General features: G+C 32.4%; 1 long non-coding RNA gene across 2 annotated transcripts in view; it reads right to left on the reverse strand.

Moving 5' to 3' along the window:
- The window catches only part of LOC143048905 (uncharacterized), a 39306-nt gene extending 19099 nt beyond the window's left edge, over positions 1-20207 (reverse strand). The window contains exon 1 of one of the 2 annotated variants that reach the window (XR_012969936.1): positions 20127-20207. This is a non-coding gene — a long non-coding RNA (uncharacterized LOC143048905). Of the gene's footprint in view, positions 1-16157; positions 16231-20126 lie in introns of those variants that run through there. The other variant, XR_012969937.1, reaches the window with a different exon arrangement.
- Between the last annotated feature and the right edge of the window lie 240 nt (positions 20208-20447).

Here is a 20447-nt window from a genome sequence, read left to right on the forward strand (position 1 = left end):
CCAACCCCTTAAAATTTATTTTACCCCCCTCTTTTGCTTTTGTGCAATATACTATGCTATTACCTATTGACCCCCCCCCCCCTAAAAAAAATCATTTTAACCCCTCTTCTTGCCGACTTGTTTCTTTATTATTATCAGGCTGACGTCATACAGGAACTTCTTAGGAAGAAAAATAAGAAGTAAGCAATATCCTTCAACTTTTCTTTCCGCTATATAGATGATGTTCTCTCACTAAATAATTCAAAATTGGTGACTATGTTGATGGCATTTATCCAATTGAACTAGAGATAGAGGATACAACAGATACAGTTAAGTTACTGTCTGCCTCATATCTTGACCTACATCTAGAAATTGACAATGAGGGTCGGTTGAAAACAAAACTTTATGACAAAAGAGATGATTTCAGCTTTCCAATTGTGAACTTCCCTTTCTAAGTAGCAACATTCCATCAGCACCTGCATACGGGGTATATATCTCCCAATTGATACAATATTTCCGTGCTTGTATTTCCTAGCATGATTTTCTTGAAAGAGGGTTGCTGCTCACAAGGAAGCTATTAAACCAAGAGTTCCAAATGGTGAAGTTGAAATTATCCTTACATAAATTTTACAGACGCCATCACGAGTTGGTTGACCGTTATGGAATGACCGTTTCATAATTCACATCGGATATGTTCCTTACGTCGTAACTACAATCCCCGTCCCTTTCATGAATGTGACCTTCGGAATGAAGACTATTTACCAGATTTGTTATAACATGAGCAACACGACGGGTGCCACATGTGGAGCAGGATCTGCTTACCCTTCCAGAGCACCTGAGATCACCCCTAGTTTTTGGTGGGGTTCGTGTTGCTTATTCTTTAGTTTTCTATGTTGTGTCATGTGTTCTATTGTTTGTCTGTTTGTCTTCTTTCATTTTTAGCCAGGCGTTGTCAGTTTATTGTCAATTTATGAGTTTGACTGTCCCTTTGTTTTCTTTCGTCCCTATTTTTTTACCTGGCTTTCCCCTTGGTCAATTTTTTTTCGCCACCTCTTTTGCCAAAACAATTTATTTAATATATAATAAATACAATGTATCTGCACCATGAGTGCATGATACGCCTGTCACATTTCAAAGATTAAGTTCAATTACTTCTCAATGTCATACATGCATTAGAAAATCAAAAGCGAGCTTACATCAATAGATATTAACAATTCACCAGTTTCATGAGAATTGCTGAAAGCATTTATAAGTGATTGTCCGAAAACTGTAAAATCCCCCCTTTTTTAATGAATAAAACTCGGAAATGTTAAATCTAAAATTTTAAAGAAAATTTCATCAATAGATATAAACAATTCACCAAAGTTTCATGAGAACTGTTGAAAGCATTCTTGAGTTAATGTCAAACTGGAAAATCCCCCCTTTTTAATGCCAATAAAAATCAAAGTGCTTGTAAGCACTAAGGTTAAAGATTGCTTCAAATTAATGACAGTGGGAAGTAAAATTAAATATTACATTGGTTGTAGTTGATTTAACAGCAATTCTAGACGAAGGAAGATAACTCCAATAAGTTTTTAAGATGACTTATTAAAGCAATGAGATCATTTATATATTTAGAATAGATATTAGATTCCTGCACCTTGCAAAAGTTATGTAATTTTCTGGAAAAGTGTAACATCATTTTGTGCCTTGAATATCTGAGCATATATTACATCAATAAATTTCTGGAAATGTTCATGGATAGGATGTATAGAATGTTATAATCAATGCACTATATTTTGTGTATCAAAAAAGGTAGTTATAAGTCTTGGAAGATTTAGATATCAAGTCAGTCCCATAAGGTTTTGTTTGAATTTCATGCAATCTTTACCTAAAAACCCAAATACTTGGAAACGTAAAATCTAAAATTTATAAAAAACAAAAGGGAGCTCAAGCTCACGTAAATTGATATAACTCACCAAAGTTTTATGCAAATTGGTTAAAGCAATTTTGAGTTAATGCCCGACATGTAGACAACGGATGAACAGATGGACAACGGTATACCATAATACGTACCATAAACAGGCGAATACAAATTGATATAGAAACAGATCTAATGTTTCTAATTATATGTGCATGTACATACTGACTTTAATGACTATAATCTAAAGCCCTAAATCACCAATTTAAAACTGTTTTAAAGTCATATGAAACCTAAAATTAAAAAAAAAGTGATGCATATGTTTTTTATAACTAAATAGATAGTTTTCATTATAAAACTTATGTCGTATACTTTTTTCTGAAGAAAATTCGGGTTACACTAATGACTGGACCGAATGACAGGACCAAATGAAAAATGCTAATAACTTTTTCATTTCTCAAAGGATTGATCTCAAATTTGAAATATAATAAGATTTTATCATTTGATATATAGATTTAAAAAAAAATTTAAAAAATTTTGTAAGAAACTTTAGAAAACGTGACATGACCAACTCTGGTAATGACAGGACCAACATCGACAATGACAGGACCAAATAAAAATGCTAATAACTTTTTTATTTTTCAAAGGAATTATCTCAAATTTGAAATATAAAAGGATACATGTATGTCACATTTTGAAACCAAAATGTTATAAAAAATATAGATTATTTTCAAAAACTTTGGAAAACGTGACATGACCATCGCTGACTGACATGACCAACCTCGACAATGACCGGACCAGATGAAATTGCTAATTACTCTTTTATTTCTCAAAATTTTTTCTGAAATTTAAAATATGTGATGATTGTGCCATTTTATACATAAATATAAGAAAAAAGTAAAAAAAAACTTGCTTTAATGTGACCTGGTCAACGTTGTCAACGACAGGACAATCCTCAACAATGACAGGACCAAATAAAAATTCTCATTATGCTTTATTTTTTGTCAGAATATTCCTTTCAAATTTGAAATAATGACAATTTAGACCATTTCGCACATCATATAATAAAAATATAGAAAAAAAACGTATTGAAAGCTTGCGGTTATGTGACCTGACCAACATCGGCTATAATCTGGCCGATGAAACTGAATCATAATTTCTTTCTTATTTTACTGAAATTCTGATCCATAGTTAGGAAGATATTTCTTAAAAATTCAGAAAATATATTTTATGGTGGTTAAAAATCTTGACCTAGCTGCTAAACGTATGTTGGCGGACAGAGAGTCACAGGACAAAAAAACGCAATTGATCAGTATATTTAAGAGAGAGATCTTGAAATATTTACATGTTATTACATCATTTTATAGTTTAAGAGATAGTTCATTAAACTAAAAATAAATTAAGATTTATGGAATTATCATCTTAATATTTCTTGATATCATGAAGTCCAATTTAAGCCACTTTGGAAAGGTATCAAACCTTTTAAAGTAGTCCGTGAAAATGTTTGCTTCAGTATATTTTATGAAAATATTTGCTTCAGTATATTTTATGAAAATATTTAAAACTACCAAGAAATCATGCATGCAAGGGTCGGGCATACTTCAAGAAATGTGTATTTGTTTATTATAAGAAACAAGAGGCTGTCACAACGACAGCAAACCGGATTTATTAACATTTATTTGTGTCCTGGCAATATCACAAGAACCATTACTGATGAATGGTGAAAGTGAAAATCGTCAATATCAAATTTGACCTCCATTTTGTCATCAGTATCAACATATTAAAATTTGAAAAGCTTAGATTGAATGGTTCATGAGTAAATGCAACAACGTGAATGGAAACACCATTTTACGATCTTTCAAGAACCATAACTCCTGAACGGTAAAAGTCAAAAAATGGAAACACCATTTTACGATCTTTCAAGAACCATAACTCCTGAACGGTAAAAGTCAAAATCGTCATTATTGAACTTGACCTCTATTTTGTCATCAGTAACAACATATTAAAATTTCAAAAGCTTTGGTTGAATGGTTCATGAGAAAATGCACGGACACGACAGGAAACACCATTTTTCAATCTTTCAAGAACCATAACTCCTGAACGGTAAAAGTCAAAATCGTCATTATTGAACTTGACCTCCATTTTGTCATCAGTAACAGCATATTAAAATTTCGGAAGCTTTGGTAGAACAGTTCATGCATAAATGCACGGACACGACTGGAAACTCCATTTTTCAATCTTTCAAGAACCATAACTCCTGAACGGTAAAAGTCAAATTCGTCATTATTGAACTTGACCTCCATTCTGTCATTAGTAACAACATATTAAAATTTGGGAAGCTTTGGTAGAACAGTTCATGCGTAAATGCACGGACAACTCCATTTTTCAATCTTTCAAGAACCATAACTCATGAACGGTAAAAGTCAAAATCGCCATTATTGAACTTGACCTTCGTATAGTTGTCAGTAATAACATATTAAAATTTTAAAAGCTTTGGTTGAACGGTTCATGAGTTAATGCACGGACAACATTTGATTGCCGCCCGCCCGCCAGCCCGCCGTACATCCCCAAATCAATAACCGACATTTTTGTCACAAAAATCCGGTTAATAAAACTAACAAGATATACCCTGTATTTACTCGAGCATTCCTTAAGTAATACATGGAAATAATTATTTACTGTTCTGAAAATATTAATAAAACGACGACATGAACTATTAAGTGATTTTAATTACTGTCATCACAATCTTAATTGGATTTATCAACTTATTTATGGCTTATGTCACATCTTTTGTTTGTTACCTTATAATTGTTTTCAGACTGTCAGATTATGACCAGTAATTAATATACAAAATATTCTGAATGAATGAATGAATGATCTTTATTCTCATAAACCAAATACATAGTTACAGAGAAGATATTACAATGATATATATAACATATAAGATATAAAATTGAGAATGGAAATGGGGAATGTGTCAAAGAGACAACAACTCGACCAAATAAACAAGAGGCTCTCAAGAGCCTGAATCGCTCACCTTAATTCTTTTGGTTAAATCTCTCATCAATGATTATTTTGGCTTTTCAATTTATTTAAATGTTTTTTGGATCGTCCTATTTTCTTCAAAAGCCAAAAAAAATAATCATTTTCTCCTATGTTCTATTTTAGCCATAAGAGCTATGTTTCTTGACATACAAGGAAATAAAATATAAAATTTATACTAGATACTCTGAAACTCATTTAGCCTAAGTTTGGCTGAAATTGATACAGCAGTTTCAAAGGAGAAGATTTTTTAAAGTAAGTCAACATGATGAACAAATTGTGAAAAAAGTCTTTAAAGGGCAATAACTCCTTAAGGGGTCAATTGACAATTTTGGTCAAATTGACTTAATTGAAGATCTTACTTTGCTGAACATTATTGCTTTGTACAGTTTATTTCTATCTATAATTATATTCAAGATAATAAACAAAAACAGCAAAATTTCCTTAAAATTATCAATTCAGGGGCAGCAACCCAACAACAGGTTGTCTGATTCATCTGATAATTTCAGGGCAGATAGATCTTGACCTAATAAACAATATTACCAACGTCAGATTTGCTCTAAATGCTTTGGTTTTTGAGTTATAAGCCAAAAACTGCATTTGACCCCTATGTTCTATTTTTAGCAATGGCGACCATGTTTGTTAATAGATCATAACTTCGGATACAATTTACAAACTAGATACCCTAAGGAACATTCAGTTAAAGTTTGGAAGTATTTGGCCCAGTAGTTTCAGAGAAGATTTTTGTAAAAGATTACTAAGATTTACGAAAAATGGTTAACCAGGTGCTCCGCAGGGCGCAGCTTTATACGACCGCAGAGGTCGAACCCTGAACAGTTGGGGCAAGAATGGACAAAACATTCAAGCGTGATACAGCTCTGAATTTGGATTGTGATCAAATTTTTGACATTACATGTTTTTTTTCTACACAAAACAAATGTCAAGATTTTACAAATCAATTAAGGATTTCTTCTTCAAACTTTTTAAATCTAAAATTAAATAGTTGACACAGCATAGGTTTCTGACACAGAATGAATGTGGTTTAATACTTCAAAGTTTTTTTTTGCCTTTGAGCAATTCACTATGCTGTTGAATATTAATCCTCTCAAAAAAATGTTTGAAGAAATTTTCTTTTTATTTATGAAATCTGAAATGAGAAAAATTTAAACCCTCCCCCCTTTTTTTTCACATCCCCGTTTCCCTTTTTCCAAAACTGATATCAATTCGAATTTCTAATGGAGTTTGCAACAATAACTACTCTTTTAAATACATCATAAAATATTAAAATGTAAAATAAAAAGCTTGTTATCACTGAATGGTAAAGATTGGTTGGTAGTAAAAGTGAATATACATTGTTTATTGTATAAAACAATAAAAAAAACTTCATCAGCAACATTTTATATTGGCAAATTTACAATGAAGTTATTTACATAAAGTTATTGGCAAATAAAAATAGAAAATGACATCATAGTCATGTCTGGCAAATGTCCAACATACATTATCTAAAAACATTTTAGATAAGATAAGGAAAAAAAGCTTCATCAGCAACATTTTATATTGGCAAATTTCCAATGAAGTTATTCACATAAAGTTATTGGCAAATAAAAATAGAAAATGACATCATAGTCATGTCTGGCAAATTTCCAACATATATTATCAACTACTATTCTATACAAAGAAAGATAACTCCAATTGAAAATTAATTGCTATTGAACAATATTGTGCAATTAGATATTTCTTGCTATTGTGCAATACTGTGCAATTGAAAATTTCTTGCTATTTCACAATACTTGATAAGGAATCCTGATTTGGACCATCTTGAAAACTGGGCCCATAATCAATATCAAAGTACATATTTAGATAAAGCATATCAAATAAGCCCAAGAATTTAATTTTTGTTAAAATCAAACTTAGTTTAATTTTGGACCCTTTGGACCTTAATGTAGACCAATTTGAAAACTGGACCAAAAATTAAGAATCTACATACACAGTTAGATTTGGCATATCAAAGAACCCATTTATTCAATTTTTGATGAAATCAAACAAAGTTTAATTTTGGACCCCCCATTTGGACCAACTTGAAAACTAGGCCAATAATTAAAAATCTAAGTACATTTTTAAATTCAGCATATCAAAGAACCCCAAGGATTCAATTTTTGTTAAAATCAAACTAAGTTTAATTTTGGACCCTTTGGACCTTAATGTAGACCAATTTGAAAATGGGACCAAAAATTAAGAATCTACATACATAGTTAGATTCGGCATATCAAAGAACCCCAATTATTCATTTTTTGATGAAATCACACAAAGTTAAATTTTGGACCCTTTGGGCCCCTTATTCCTAAACTGTTAAGACCAAAACTCCAAAAATCAAACCCAACCTTCCTTTTATGGTCATAAACCTTGTGTTTAAATTTCATAGATTTCTATTTACTTATACTAAAGTTATGGTGCAAAAACCAAAAATAATGCTTATTTGGGCCCCTTTTTGGCCCCTAATTCATAAACTGTTGTGACCTGAACTCCAAAAATCAATCCCAACCTTCCTTTTGTGGTCATAAACCTTGTGTTAAAATTTCATTGATTTCTATTTACTTATACTAAAGTTATTGTGCGAAAACCAAGAATAATGCTTATTTGGGCCCTTTTTTGGCCCCTAACTCCTAAACTGTTGGAACCAAAACTCCCAAAATCAATCCCAACCTTCCTTTTGTGGTCATAAACCTTGTGTCAATATTTCATAGATTTCTATTCACTTAAACTAAAGTTATAGTGCGAAAACCAAGAAAATGCTTATTTGGGCCCTTTTTGGCCCCTAATTCCTAAAATATTAGGACCAAAACTCCCAAAATTAATCCCAACCTTCCTTTTGTGGTCATAAACCTTGTGTTAAAATTTCATTGATTTCTATTTACTTTTACTAAAGTTAGAGTGCGAAAACTAAAAGTATTCGGACGACGACGACGACGACGACGCCAACGTGATAGCAACATACGACGAAAAATTTTTCAAATTTTGCGGTCGTATAAAAATTGACTATAAAGGGCTATAACTCCTAAAGGGGTCAACTGACAATTTTGGTCAAATTGACTTAATTGAAGATCTTACTTTGCTGAACATTATTGCTGTTTACAGTTTATTTCTATCTATAATTATATTCAAGATAATAAACAAAAACAGCAAAATTTCCTTAAAATTATCAATTCAGGGGCAGTAACCCAACAACAGGTTGTCTGATTCATCTGAAAATTTCAGGGCAGATAGATCTTGACCTGATGAACAATATTACCCAACTTCAGATTTGCTCTAAATGCTTTGGTTTTTGAGTTATCAGCCAAAAACTGCATTTGACTCCTATGTTCTATTTTTAGCAATGGTGACCATGTTTGTTGATAGATCATAACTTCGGATACAATTTACAAACAAGATACCCTAAGGAACATTCAGTTAAAGTTTGGAAGTATTTGGCCCAGTAGTTTCAGAGGAGAAGATTTTTGTAAAAGATTACTAAGATTTACGAAAAATGGTTAAAAATTGACTATAAAGGGCAATAACTCCTAAAGGGGTCAACTGACCATTTCCGTCTTGTTGACTTATTTGTAAATCTTACTTTGCTGAACATTATTGCTGTTCACAGTTTATCTCTATCTATAATAATATTCAAGATAATAACCAAAAACAGCAAAATTTCTTTAAAATTACCAATTCAGGGGCAGTAACCCAACAACAGGTTGTCTGATTCATCTGAAAATTTCAGGGCAGATAGATCTTGACCTGATAAACAATATTATCCCATGTCAGATTTGCTCTAAATGCTTTGGTTTTTGAGTTATAAGCCAAAAACTGCATTTGACCCCTATGTTCTATTTTTAGCAATGGCGACCATGTTTGTTGATAGATCACAACTTCTGATACAATTTACAAACTAGATACCCTAAGGAACATTCAGTTAAAGTTTGGAAGTATTCGGCCCAGTAGTTTCAGAGGAGAAGATTTTTGTAAAAGATTACTAAGATTTACGAAAAATGGTTAAAAATTGACTATAAAGGGCAATAACTCCTAAAGGGGTCAACTGACCATTTCCGTCATGTTGACTTATTTGTAAATTTTACTTTGCTGAACATTATTCCTGTTTACAGTTTATCTCTATCTATAATAATATTCAAGATAATAACCAACCAGATGCTCCGCAGGGCGTAGCTTTATACGACCGCAGAGGTTGAACCCTGAACGGTTGGGGCAAGTATGGACACAACATTCAAGCTGGATTCAGCTCTAAATTTGGATTGTGATTAAATAGTTGACACAGCATAGGTTTCTGACACAGAATGAATGTGTTCTAATGAACTTAAAATTTTTGTTTTCTCTTAGAGCAATTCACTATGCTGTTGAATATTAATCCTCTCAAAAAAATGTTTGAAGAAATTTTCTTTTTTATTTATGAAATTTCAAATGAAAAAAAATGAACCCAATTTTTTTAATCACATCCCCCTTTCCCTTATTCCAAAACTAATCTCAGTTAAAATTTCTAATGGAGTTTGCAACAATAACTACTCATTTAAATACATCATAAAATATTAAGATGTAAAAAAACTGCTTGTTATCACTGAATGGTAAAGATTATTTTAATTTATCAGTTGGTAGTAAAAAGTGAATATACATTGTATATTGTATATAGCAAAGATTTAAGTTGATTCTGGACAAAGAAAGATAACTCCAATTAAAAAAAAATCTTGCTATTGCACAATATTTTGCAATTAGATATTTCTTGCTTACTATTCTGGACAAAGAAAGATAACTCTAATTAAAAAAAAATTTGCTATTTCACAATATTGTGCAATTAGATATTTCTTGCCATTGTGCAATACTGTGCGATTGAAAAGACTTGCTATTGCACGATACTTAATATAATAATTTTAGATCCTAATTTGGACCAACTTGAAAACTGGGCCCATAATAAAAAATCTAAGTGCATTTTTGGATTTAGCATATCAAAGAACCCCAAGATTTCAATTTTTGTTAAAATCAGACTAAGTTTAATTTTGGACCCTTTGGACTTTAGTGTAGACCAATTTGAAAACAGGACCAAAAATGAAGAATCTACATACACAGTTAGATTTGGTATATCAAAGAACCCCATTTATTCAATTTTTGATGAAATCAAACAAAGTTTAATTTTGGACCCCGATTTGGACCAACTTGAAAACTGGGCCAATAATCAAGAATCTAAGTACATTTTTAGATTCAGCATATCAAAGAACCTAACTGATTCATTTTTTTGTCAAAATCAAACTAAGTTTAATTTTGGACCCTTTGGACCTTAATGTAGACCAATTTGAAAACGGGACCAAAAGTTAAGAATCTACATACACAGTCATGACAGTTAGATTCGGCATATCAAAGAACCCCAATTATTCAATTTTGATGAAATCAAACAAAGTTTAATTTTGGACCCTTTGGGCCCCTTATTATGTTGGGACCAAAACTCCCAAAATCAATACCAACCTTCCTTTTATGGTCATAAACCTTGTGTTTAAATTTCATAGATTTCTATTTACTTATACTAACGTTATGGTGCGAAAACCAAGAAAAATGCTTATTTGGGTCCCTTTTTGGCCCCTAATTCCTAAACTGTTGGGACCTAAACTCCCAAAATCAATACCAACCTTCCTTTTGTAGTCATTAACATTGTGTTTAAATTTCATTGATTTCTATTTACTTAAACTAAAGTTATTGTGCGAAAACCAAGAATAATGCTTATTTGGGCCCTTTTTTGGTCCCTAACTCCTAAACTGTTGAAACCAAAACTCCCAAAATCAATCCCCACCGTTCTTTTGTGGTCATAAACCTTGTGTCAAAATTTCATAGATTTCTTTTAACTCAAACTAAAGTTATAGTGCGAAAACCAAGAAAATGCTTATTTGGGCTCTTTTTGGCCCCTAATTCCTAAAATGTTGGGACCAAAACTCCCAAAATCAATACTAACCTTCCTTTTGTGGTCATAAACCTTGTGTTAAAATTTCATAGATTTCCATTCACTTTTACTAAAGTTAGAGTGCGAAAACTAAAAGTATTCGGACGACGACGACGACGCCAACGTGATAGCAATATACGACGAAAATTTTTTCAAATTTTGCGGCCGTATAAAAACAGCTAAATTTCCTTAAAATTACCAATTCAGGGGCAGCAACCCAACAACAGGTTGTCTGATTCATCTGAAAATTTCAGGGCAGATAGATCTTGACCTGATAAACAATATTACCCCATGTCATATTTGCTCTAAATGCTTTGGTTTTTGAGTTATAAGCTAAAAACTGCATTTGACCCCTATGTTCTATTTTTAGCAATGGCGACCATGTTTGTTGATAGATCATAACTTCGGATACAATTTACAAACTAGATACCCTAAGGAACATTCAATTAAAGTTTGGAAGTATTTGGCCCAGTAGTTTCAGAGGAGAAGATTTTTGTAAAAGATTACTAAGATTTACGAAAAATGGTTAAAAATTGACTATAAAGGGCAATAACTCCTAAAGGGGTCAACTGACCATTTCCGTCATGTTGACTTATTTGTAAATCTTACTTTGCTGAACATTATTCCTGTTTACAGTTTATCTCTATCTATAATAATATTCAAGATAATAACCAAAAACAGCAAAATTTCCTTAAAATTACCAATTCAGGGGCAACAACCCAACAACGGGTTGTCTGATTCATCTGAAAATTTCAGGGCAGATAGATCTTGACCTGATAAACAATATTACCCCTTGTCAGATTTGCTCTAAATGCTTTGGTTTTTGAGTTATAAGCCAAAAACTGCATTTGACCCCTATGTTCTATTTTTAGCAATGGCGACCATGTTTGTTGATAGATCAAAACTTCGGATACAATTTATAAATAAGATACCCTAAGGAACATTCAGTTAAAGTTTGAAAGTATTTGACCCAGTAGTTTCAGAGGAGAAGATTCTTGAAATAGTTTACGACGACGACAGACGACGGAGGACGCCAAGTGATGGCATAAGCTCACTTGTCCCTTCGGGACAGGTGAGGTAAAAACAACAGCAGAGGGTCATATAGCATGTGTGAAATATCAATTGATTTCTCAAGCTCAACAATATTTCTACAACTCGGTTTAAATCAATATACCAATAAAAAGTTCAAATAATGCGGTGGGCGTTCGCAGACCTAACGTTTTTCCCCAAGTTATTTTTTTCCCTATTTGCTAAAAACTTAATCATATACAGATTTTGGAAAATAAAAAATGTGAATTAGAAAATATAAGAAAAGAAAAAATTAAAGGGAAGATAATTCGATCAAGAATACAATGGGTAGAAGAGGGTGAAAAACCTACTAGCTATTTTTGTGGGCTAGAATCAAAAAATTTTACAAATAAGATAATACCAAAAGTAGAAAAAGAAAATGGAGATGTAATTTCAAAACAAAAAGATATTTTAAAAGAAGTAAAATCTTTTTATGAAAATTTGTACAAGAATAAAGACAAGTCAAAGGGAGATAAATTCAGTAAACTTAAAGAAGGATTGAAAGATATAAAATTAAAAAACCTAACTGATGATGAGAAAAAAAATCTTGAAGGTGAAATAACAATTGAAGAAGCTGGTTTGATATTGAAAAATATGAAAAATAATAAAACACCAGGATCTGATGGTTTCTCCACAGAGTTCTTTAAATTTTTTTGGAAAGATTTGAAAATTTTTGTTGTAAACTCCTTGAACTACAGTACTGAGATTGGTGAACTATCTGTTACGCAAAAACAAGGAATCATTACATGCCTGCCGAAGGGAAATAAGCCTAGACATTTCTTCAAAAATTGGCGACCTATATCTTTATTAAATACAGTATATAAAATTGGCTCTGGAGTTATAGCAAAACGCTTTAAAACAGTTTTAGATAAACTGATAGATTTCGATCAAACTGGATTTATAAGTGGGAGATATATTGGAGAAAATCTTCGTTTAATTTATGATATTATGCAATTTACTGAGGAAAAAGATATTCCAGGACTTTTGCTGCTCATAGATTTCGAAAAGGCATTTGATTCGATTTCTTGGGAATTTTTAACCAGTGTCTTGAAGTTGTTCAATTTTGGAGAATCAATAATTAATTGGGTTAAAGTTTTTTATAACAATATCAAATCAGCTGTAAACCAGGGAGGACATCTATCAGAATTTTTTTCTATAGAACGAGGCTGTAGACAAGGTGATCCCTTGTCGCCTTATATTTTTATTCTCTGTGCTGAGATATTAGCATTAAAAATACGAAATAATGATAAGATAAATGGTATTACAATTACGCAAGTTGAGCACAAACTTTCACAATTTGCTGATGACACATCTCTTATTTTAGATGGTAAAGAAGAATCTCTGAATGAAGCATTAAATGAATTAGATTGGTTTGGAAATATATCTGGTTTAAATATTAATTTTTCTAAAACACAAGTTATTTGGATAGGAAATAAAAAGTATAGTAATGAGGTATTATGCCAAAATAGAAACCTTACATGGGGAGAAACATGTTTTAAGGTACTAGGTATAAGCTTTGATGTTAATCTTGATAGAATTGTAAAAATTAATTATGATGAAAAAATTGTACAAATTAAATGTGTAATAAGACAATGGTCAAAACGAAATCTTACTGTTATTGGTAGAATTACTGTAGTAAAGACATTGATATTGCCTATTTTAAATCATTTGTTTATATCCTTACCAAATCCAAGTGATGATATTTTAAAAAATGTTATTCAACTTATGTACAATTTTATATGGAGTTCACCAATTGATAGAATTAAGAGAGATGTTTTACAAAATGATATTGAAGATGGTGGACTCAAAATGATAAATCTTAGTGCATTTATTTTAGCACTGAAGTGTACATGGATAAGGAGATTATTTAAAACAGACAACAAATGGCAGAATGTTTTTTTGTCAAATGTTCATGTAGAACTTGAAAAATTTTATGGTTGTGGAAGTGTTTATATCCAAAAATTACAGCAACATATCAAAAATAAATTTTGGCTAGATGTTCTGAAAGCATGGCAACTTCTTAGAGAAAAAGATGAATATGACAGTTGGGAATGCTTTCTTGCTAGTCCAATCTGGCTTAACAATAATATAACGGTAGCAAATAAACCTATTTTTTATAAAGACTGGTTTGAAAATGGTATAAGATTTATAAATGATATTGTAAATGAAGATGGGACCTTTTTCTCTCATCAAAAGATAGAAGAAATGTATCAGATAAATGTGAATTTCATGAGATATAATAGTATTATATCTGCTATACATCAAGCATCAAAATCATTTGTGGGAAAAAATCACAAATTAGAACTACCTTTAATTCCATCTGCTATTAAAAGACTTGTTAAAAGTTCAAAAGGATCTAAAGATATGTATATTGTTTTGAATAAAAATGGAAGTGTTCCCACTAGTCAGTTAAGATGGACTGAAATTTTTGGCTTTGATCAAAATCATTGGAAAAAAATTTATAAACTGCCATTTGTTGTCACAAATAATACTAAGTTACAGTGGCTACAGTTTAGATTCAATCATCGAATCTTAGCTACAAACAAATTTCTTCATAAAATTAAGATTTATGATAATCCAAATTGTACATTTTGTAATAGAGAAATTGAAACATTAGAACATTTATTTTGGGAATGTGAACATACACAATTATTATTAGAACAGATTGAAAATTGGTTTCTAACCAATGGAATTAGTGTACTCTTTAAAAAAGAAGTTTTTTTGTTTGGTAACACTGCAAAAATATCAAAAGGCAATGCAGAAAATACTATTTTTCTTACCATAAAGCAATATATTTATAATTCCAGATGTTTTAAAAAACAACTGACAATAAACTCAGTAAAAGAAAAGATAAAATATGTGTATGCAATGGACAAAAATATTGCTATGAAAAACAAATGTGAACATCAGTTTCTCAGAGAATGGAATGCTTTTGATATATTACTTAGCATGCTTAGTTAAGTACAAAAATGTATATACATGTTATAAATGAAAATGCTGTATTTACTATACTAAAATAGAATTCAATTTCTAGATGAATTATATTGAAAACTCACCACACTATTCTCTCTCGCTCTCTTTCTCTTTCTATCTCTCTCTCTCCGGTGTTCAAACTGCTTTACTCTTTATCTTATATTTGTATATTTAAAAAAAAAAAAAAAAAAAATTGCTTCCTAATAGAAAGATGTATTGATTAGATAATATCTATAGATTTATATATTATATATTGCTATTATATTTGTGTATATTATGTTGTAAATTGGAAGTTATAAATAATAAAAATAATTTATTTTTTATAAATATCATTTTATATTTCAAATCTGAGATAATTCCTAAGAAAAATAAAAAAGTTATTAGCATTTTTATTTGGTCCTGTCATTGTCGATGTTGGTCCTGTCATTACCAGAGTTGGTCATGTCACGTTTTCTAAAGTTTCTTACAAATTTTTTTTAATTTAAAATTTTTTTTTTTTAAATCTATATATCAAATGATTAATTCTTATTATATTTCAAATTTGAGATCAATCCTTTGAGAAATGAAAAAGTTATTAGCATTTTTCATTTGGTCCTGTCATTCGGTCCAGTCATTAGGGCCACAATAAAAAATATTTTGGTTTGTCCAAACCCTACCCAATAGTTGAGACATTGGGTAGGTAGGTAGGCATTTTCTTTTTTTTTTTTCAAAAAAAGAAATTGAAGTATCGGGTGTGTATTAGTCTTCATGCCTATCTGATTAAAAAAAACTTCTTCAAATCAGGACAATAAAAGAATTTGAGTAGGCAGCTTTTTTCTGGGTAGGTAGGGTTTGGGCAAACAAACCTATTCTTTTTTATGGCCTAGTGTAACCCAGAAAATTCTTTAATTTGTCCACATTTAAAAGAAGTTAACTTTTTTTTAATTGCTTGCTTCCAGGAAGCAATTCGCTGACATATTTTCAGTGACCTTAGCATGACCCGTCTCGTAAAAATCCGGTGATCACAATACACCTTATCGCTATTAGCCTTATCGGCCGGCTGACCCGGCCACTTGAACTTTTGACGCATACAACAATCACTTTTCCATTGTGGCGTCAGATATTTTGTTTTATGACGTCAAAATTTTACGGGAACCTGTGTGATATCCAGTAATGGCGGACAATTAGCAATAAGGTGTATACGCATGGATCTGTCATTAAAATAAATGCTATGAATATTACCTAACAGTCAACCAACTTGTGATGGCGTGTCTAAATGAAACAAAGGGATGATTTCAACTTTGCCCAATAATTATTGGAACTCTTGGTTAAGTAGCTTCCTTGTGAGCAAAAACCCTCTATCAATAATTATAACATATTTTATTCACTGGATATATATTTTTACTGGAATTTTACACTGTGCCAACCATAATTTTACCTTCGTTCGGATTTATTATTGTGCAGTCAAGATACAAATAGAACTGTTTTCCGACTGTTTAGGTGAGTTTATCTTATCAGAGTCGGAAGACAAGAAGACATCTTGAAATACAACATGAATCCCAAATACATCATGGGTATCGCTATGGTTTTGTTACTTTTTGGAAAATGGATGGATGAAGAAACAGGAACATCGTCTCTCCAAGATCACTCTTCAAAAAGGTCTGTGTTTGCAACTGTTCTGCAGATACAAAGGTATGTACATCTTTACCTTAACACCACTCAACATGGTAGTAAAAAACACTGGAACATCGCTATCATACAAAATCCACCATCTCACATCTTAATTCGCATTCTACTGATAATATCAGGAATTGAACAAAACCCAGGCCCTGTTCAAAACGGCTGCGGAATATGTCGTAAATTAGTCAAAAGAAATGACAAAGCAATACAATGTGACGAATGTGATTTATGGATACATACACGTTGTACATCGGTTGACAACACAACGTACACTAAATTACAGAACACAAATGATCAATGGTTTTGCCAAAACTGCGTTGCACCATGCGGAATTTGCTCTGGCAACATACATAACTGTGACCCAGCAATCGAATGTGACCGATGTAAAACATGGATTCATAACTCCTGTGCAATAGTGTCAAATGATGAATATAAAAACATACAAGCAACAAATTGTACATGGATTTGTCCATTATGCGATGAAACAAACTTATCAACATCATACTCAAGTACTTCATCAGGCATAGAAATCAACAATATATTTGATACACTCAGAAACAACAAAGAGACACACACATGTAGTAGACACATTTATACCAGTAAGATCACAATGGTTTCCATCAACATCAATGGTTTAAGAGGAAAAAAACTTGAACTGCAAGCATATTTACAAACGGAAAACCCAGACATAGTAGCACTGCAAGAGACCAAAATCAATAACAGCATTGCAACCAATGAATTAATTCCAGACACATTGGGCTATGATATATACCGCAACGACAGAACAGGCAATGGGGGAGGCACAATGTTACTCGTCAAAACACACCTTGACTCAGCACCTGTGAAGATCCTCGAAAATGGATCAGAATCTATTTGGAGCAAAATAGTATTGCAAGGAAAACAGCATTACATAGGAAGCTGGTATAGACCACCTGATGCCCCTTTGGATCAAATACAACTTAACACCAAATGGATAAAATCAAGAAACTAGGAAAAGCAAACAAACAACCATGCATTCACATCTTGGGTGATTTTAACTACCGTAAAATAAATTGGCGGACAAAGCTAAATAAAGATACCAACACATGCCTTAATGGTAGTGACGGCCAAGCATTGATAGACATACTAAATGAAGCTAGTGCTGAACAACTCATCCTATTTCCAACCAGGGAAAATAATACACTAGACCTTTTAATAACAACATTACCAGGGCAGTTCACAGACATCCACTCACCTGATCGGTTGAGCGACCACGACATTGTCATGGGTACTCTGCGATGCACAATACCAAGAAAAATAAGACCAGAAAGGACCTCCTACCAATACTCGAAAGGAAATTACAATCACATGAGAGATGACTCAAGGGACTTTACCAGAGACAAATACTTCAACGGCCATCAAAATAACAGAAATGTGGAAGAAAACTGGATCATGATAAAAGAATTCATACTAGGAAATTAACCACCAAAATAAATGTACCAACTAAAATATTAAAAGGAAAACAGTCAATACCATGGATAAATAAAAACATCAAGACCATGATAAAACGAAAGAACAGAACACATGCCAACTATAAAAGAAACAACAGCATGAGAATAAAACGAAAATGGCAAGAATTAAGACGCAATATTAACAAAGAAATTGAATTAGCCCACAACAAACAGGGAATACCACCACTTAAGACTCATGATAATAAGACCGCCGATACAGACCAACAAAAAGCTGAGGCATTGAACACTCAGTTTACAAGTGTATATACAGAGACAAAATATGAATCTGTTCCATACCAAACTCCTCCTGTAGACAAAATGATAAACATCATAATAACAACAAAGGGTGTAGAAAAAATACTAAAAAATAGTAATGCATCAAAAGCGATGGGCCCTGATGGTATACATCCAAGAGTACTTAAAGAACTGGCACCTAACATATCAGAGGTAATGGCTCACTTTTTCCAGCAATCCATCAACAGAGGAACCATCCCAGACGAATGGAAAAATGCTAATATATGGCCACTATTCAAAAAGAACGACAGAACCATCCCAAGCAATTACAGACCAGTTTCCCTAACATGTATCACTTGTAAATTACTAGAACACATCATTTGCTCAAACCTAATGCAGCACTTTGAAAAACACAACATCCTAAATAGCCGACAACATGCATTTAGAAGAAGACACAGCTGTGAAACCCAACTTATCAACGTTATACATGACTGGGCAACTGCTATTGATAAAAGGAAACAAACAGATATATTTATTTTGGATTTTGAAAAAGCTTTTGACACCGTACCGCACGAGCTCTTAAAAAGTAAACTTCACAAATATGGCGTGCCCAAAAACATCTTAAATTGGATTGACGCTTTTCTATCTAAAAGATCTCAGTGTGTGATAGTAAACGGAGTTAAATCGGAAACATCATCAGTACTATCAGGAGTTCCTCAAGGAACGGTTCTTGGTCCAATCCTATTTCTGGTCCATATCAACGACATAGCAGATAACGTAACAACAGAAATTAGGCTGTTTGCAGACGACTGTGTATGCTACAGAGAAATTAATACTGAAGATGACTGTGCTGAACTACAGAAGGATATTGATACCCAAGGTAACTGGGCGACAGATTGGGGAATGAGATTTCAACCAGTTAAATGCAACATGATGACATTGAGTCGCAAGAAGAAAACAACATCATTTAAATACACCTTGAAAAATACGGAACTCCAATTTCTAACATCAATAAAATATCTAGGAGTTAACATCACGAATGATCTACACTGGGGTAAGCACATAGAGGAGATATGTAATAAATCTTACAGGACATTAGGTTTACTAAAAAGAAATCTATCCGCATGTCCACTTGAAGTTAAACTCCAGGCCTATAAAGGACTGATACGACCTGTCCTAGAATATGCAAGCACTGCCTGGGACCCACATCAACTATATCTCCAAGACCAACTGGAAAATGTACAGAAAAGAGCGGCTAGGTTTATAACATCTAACTACATTGATTACGAACCAGAAAGTATGACAGCAATTTTAGATCAGCTACAATTACCCTCACTGAAAGACCGTCGTACACAAAACAGATTAATTCTTTTCTGCAAGAATATACATGGTCAAGCAAACTTACCATCTGACCAACTGAAAAAACCATCCCGTACAACCAAGAACATGCACAGTCAACATTTCCTCAGACTTCAAACAAAAACAGACACGTTAAAATACAGTTTTATCCCAAATACCATTAAAGACTGGAACCTACTACCACCGGATATCTTCACCAAAATTCACACAGCAGAAGAACCAGCTAAAACCTTTAGTGAAATTGTAAGGGGGGGTCCAACTTAAGTAAATTACTTGACGCACGCGCGGTGTATTAATATCCTTGGATGTTTCACCGTAAACCTATCAAGATCAAGATCAAGATCAAGATCATGAATCGTGTATCTGCAAGGTCAGGACAGACTTGTATATTATGTCTCTGGTCAGGACGTTCGGAGGACGGTGCTTCACTTTATCAGTCTCTACTTACTTTTCAATATGAACCTATCATGCGATTGCCTGTGAGTATGTAGATAAATAATACTATTTTGCAAACGCTGTTGTATGCCAATACTTTTTTTCAATGTCAAAAAATATGTTAATTACAACTGAAAATACCTCTATTCTTTAAGCAAACGTAAGATTAAGATTATTTTGTACATCGTCTGATTGTTCTTTGGTAGAATCAAACCAGAATTACCTATAACCAACTTATAAGTTGTCTGGTAATATACCACAACGAAAGTTATTTACGACCCCTTTTTGTTCAAATTCAAAACAGACACCAATGACTTGCAAGAAGATTTAAATG

Source organism: Mytilus galloprovincialis, chromosome 1 (assembly GCF_965363235.1).
Source record: "Mytilus galloprovincialis chromosome 1, xbMytGall1.hap1.1, whole genome shotgun sequence".
Taxonomy (NCBI): Eukaryota; Metazoa; Mollusca; class Bivalvia; order Mytilida; family Mytilidae; genus Mytilus; species Mytilus galloprovincialis.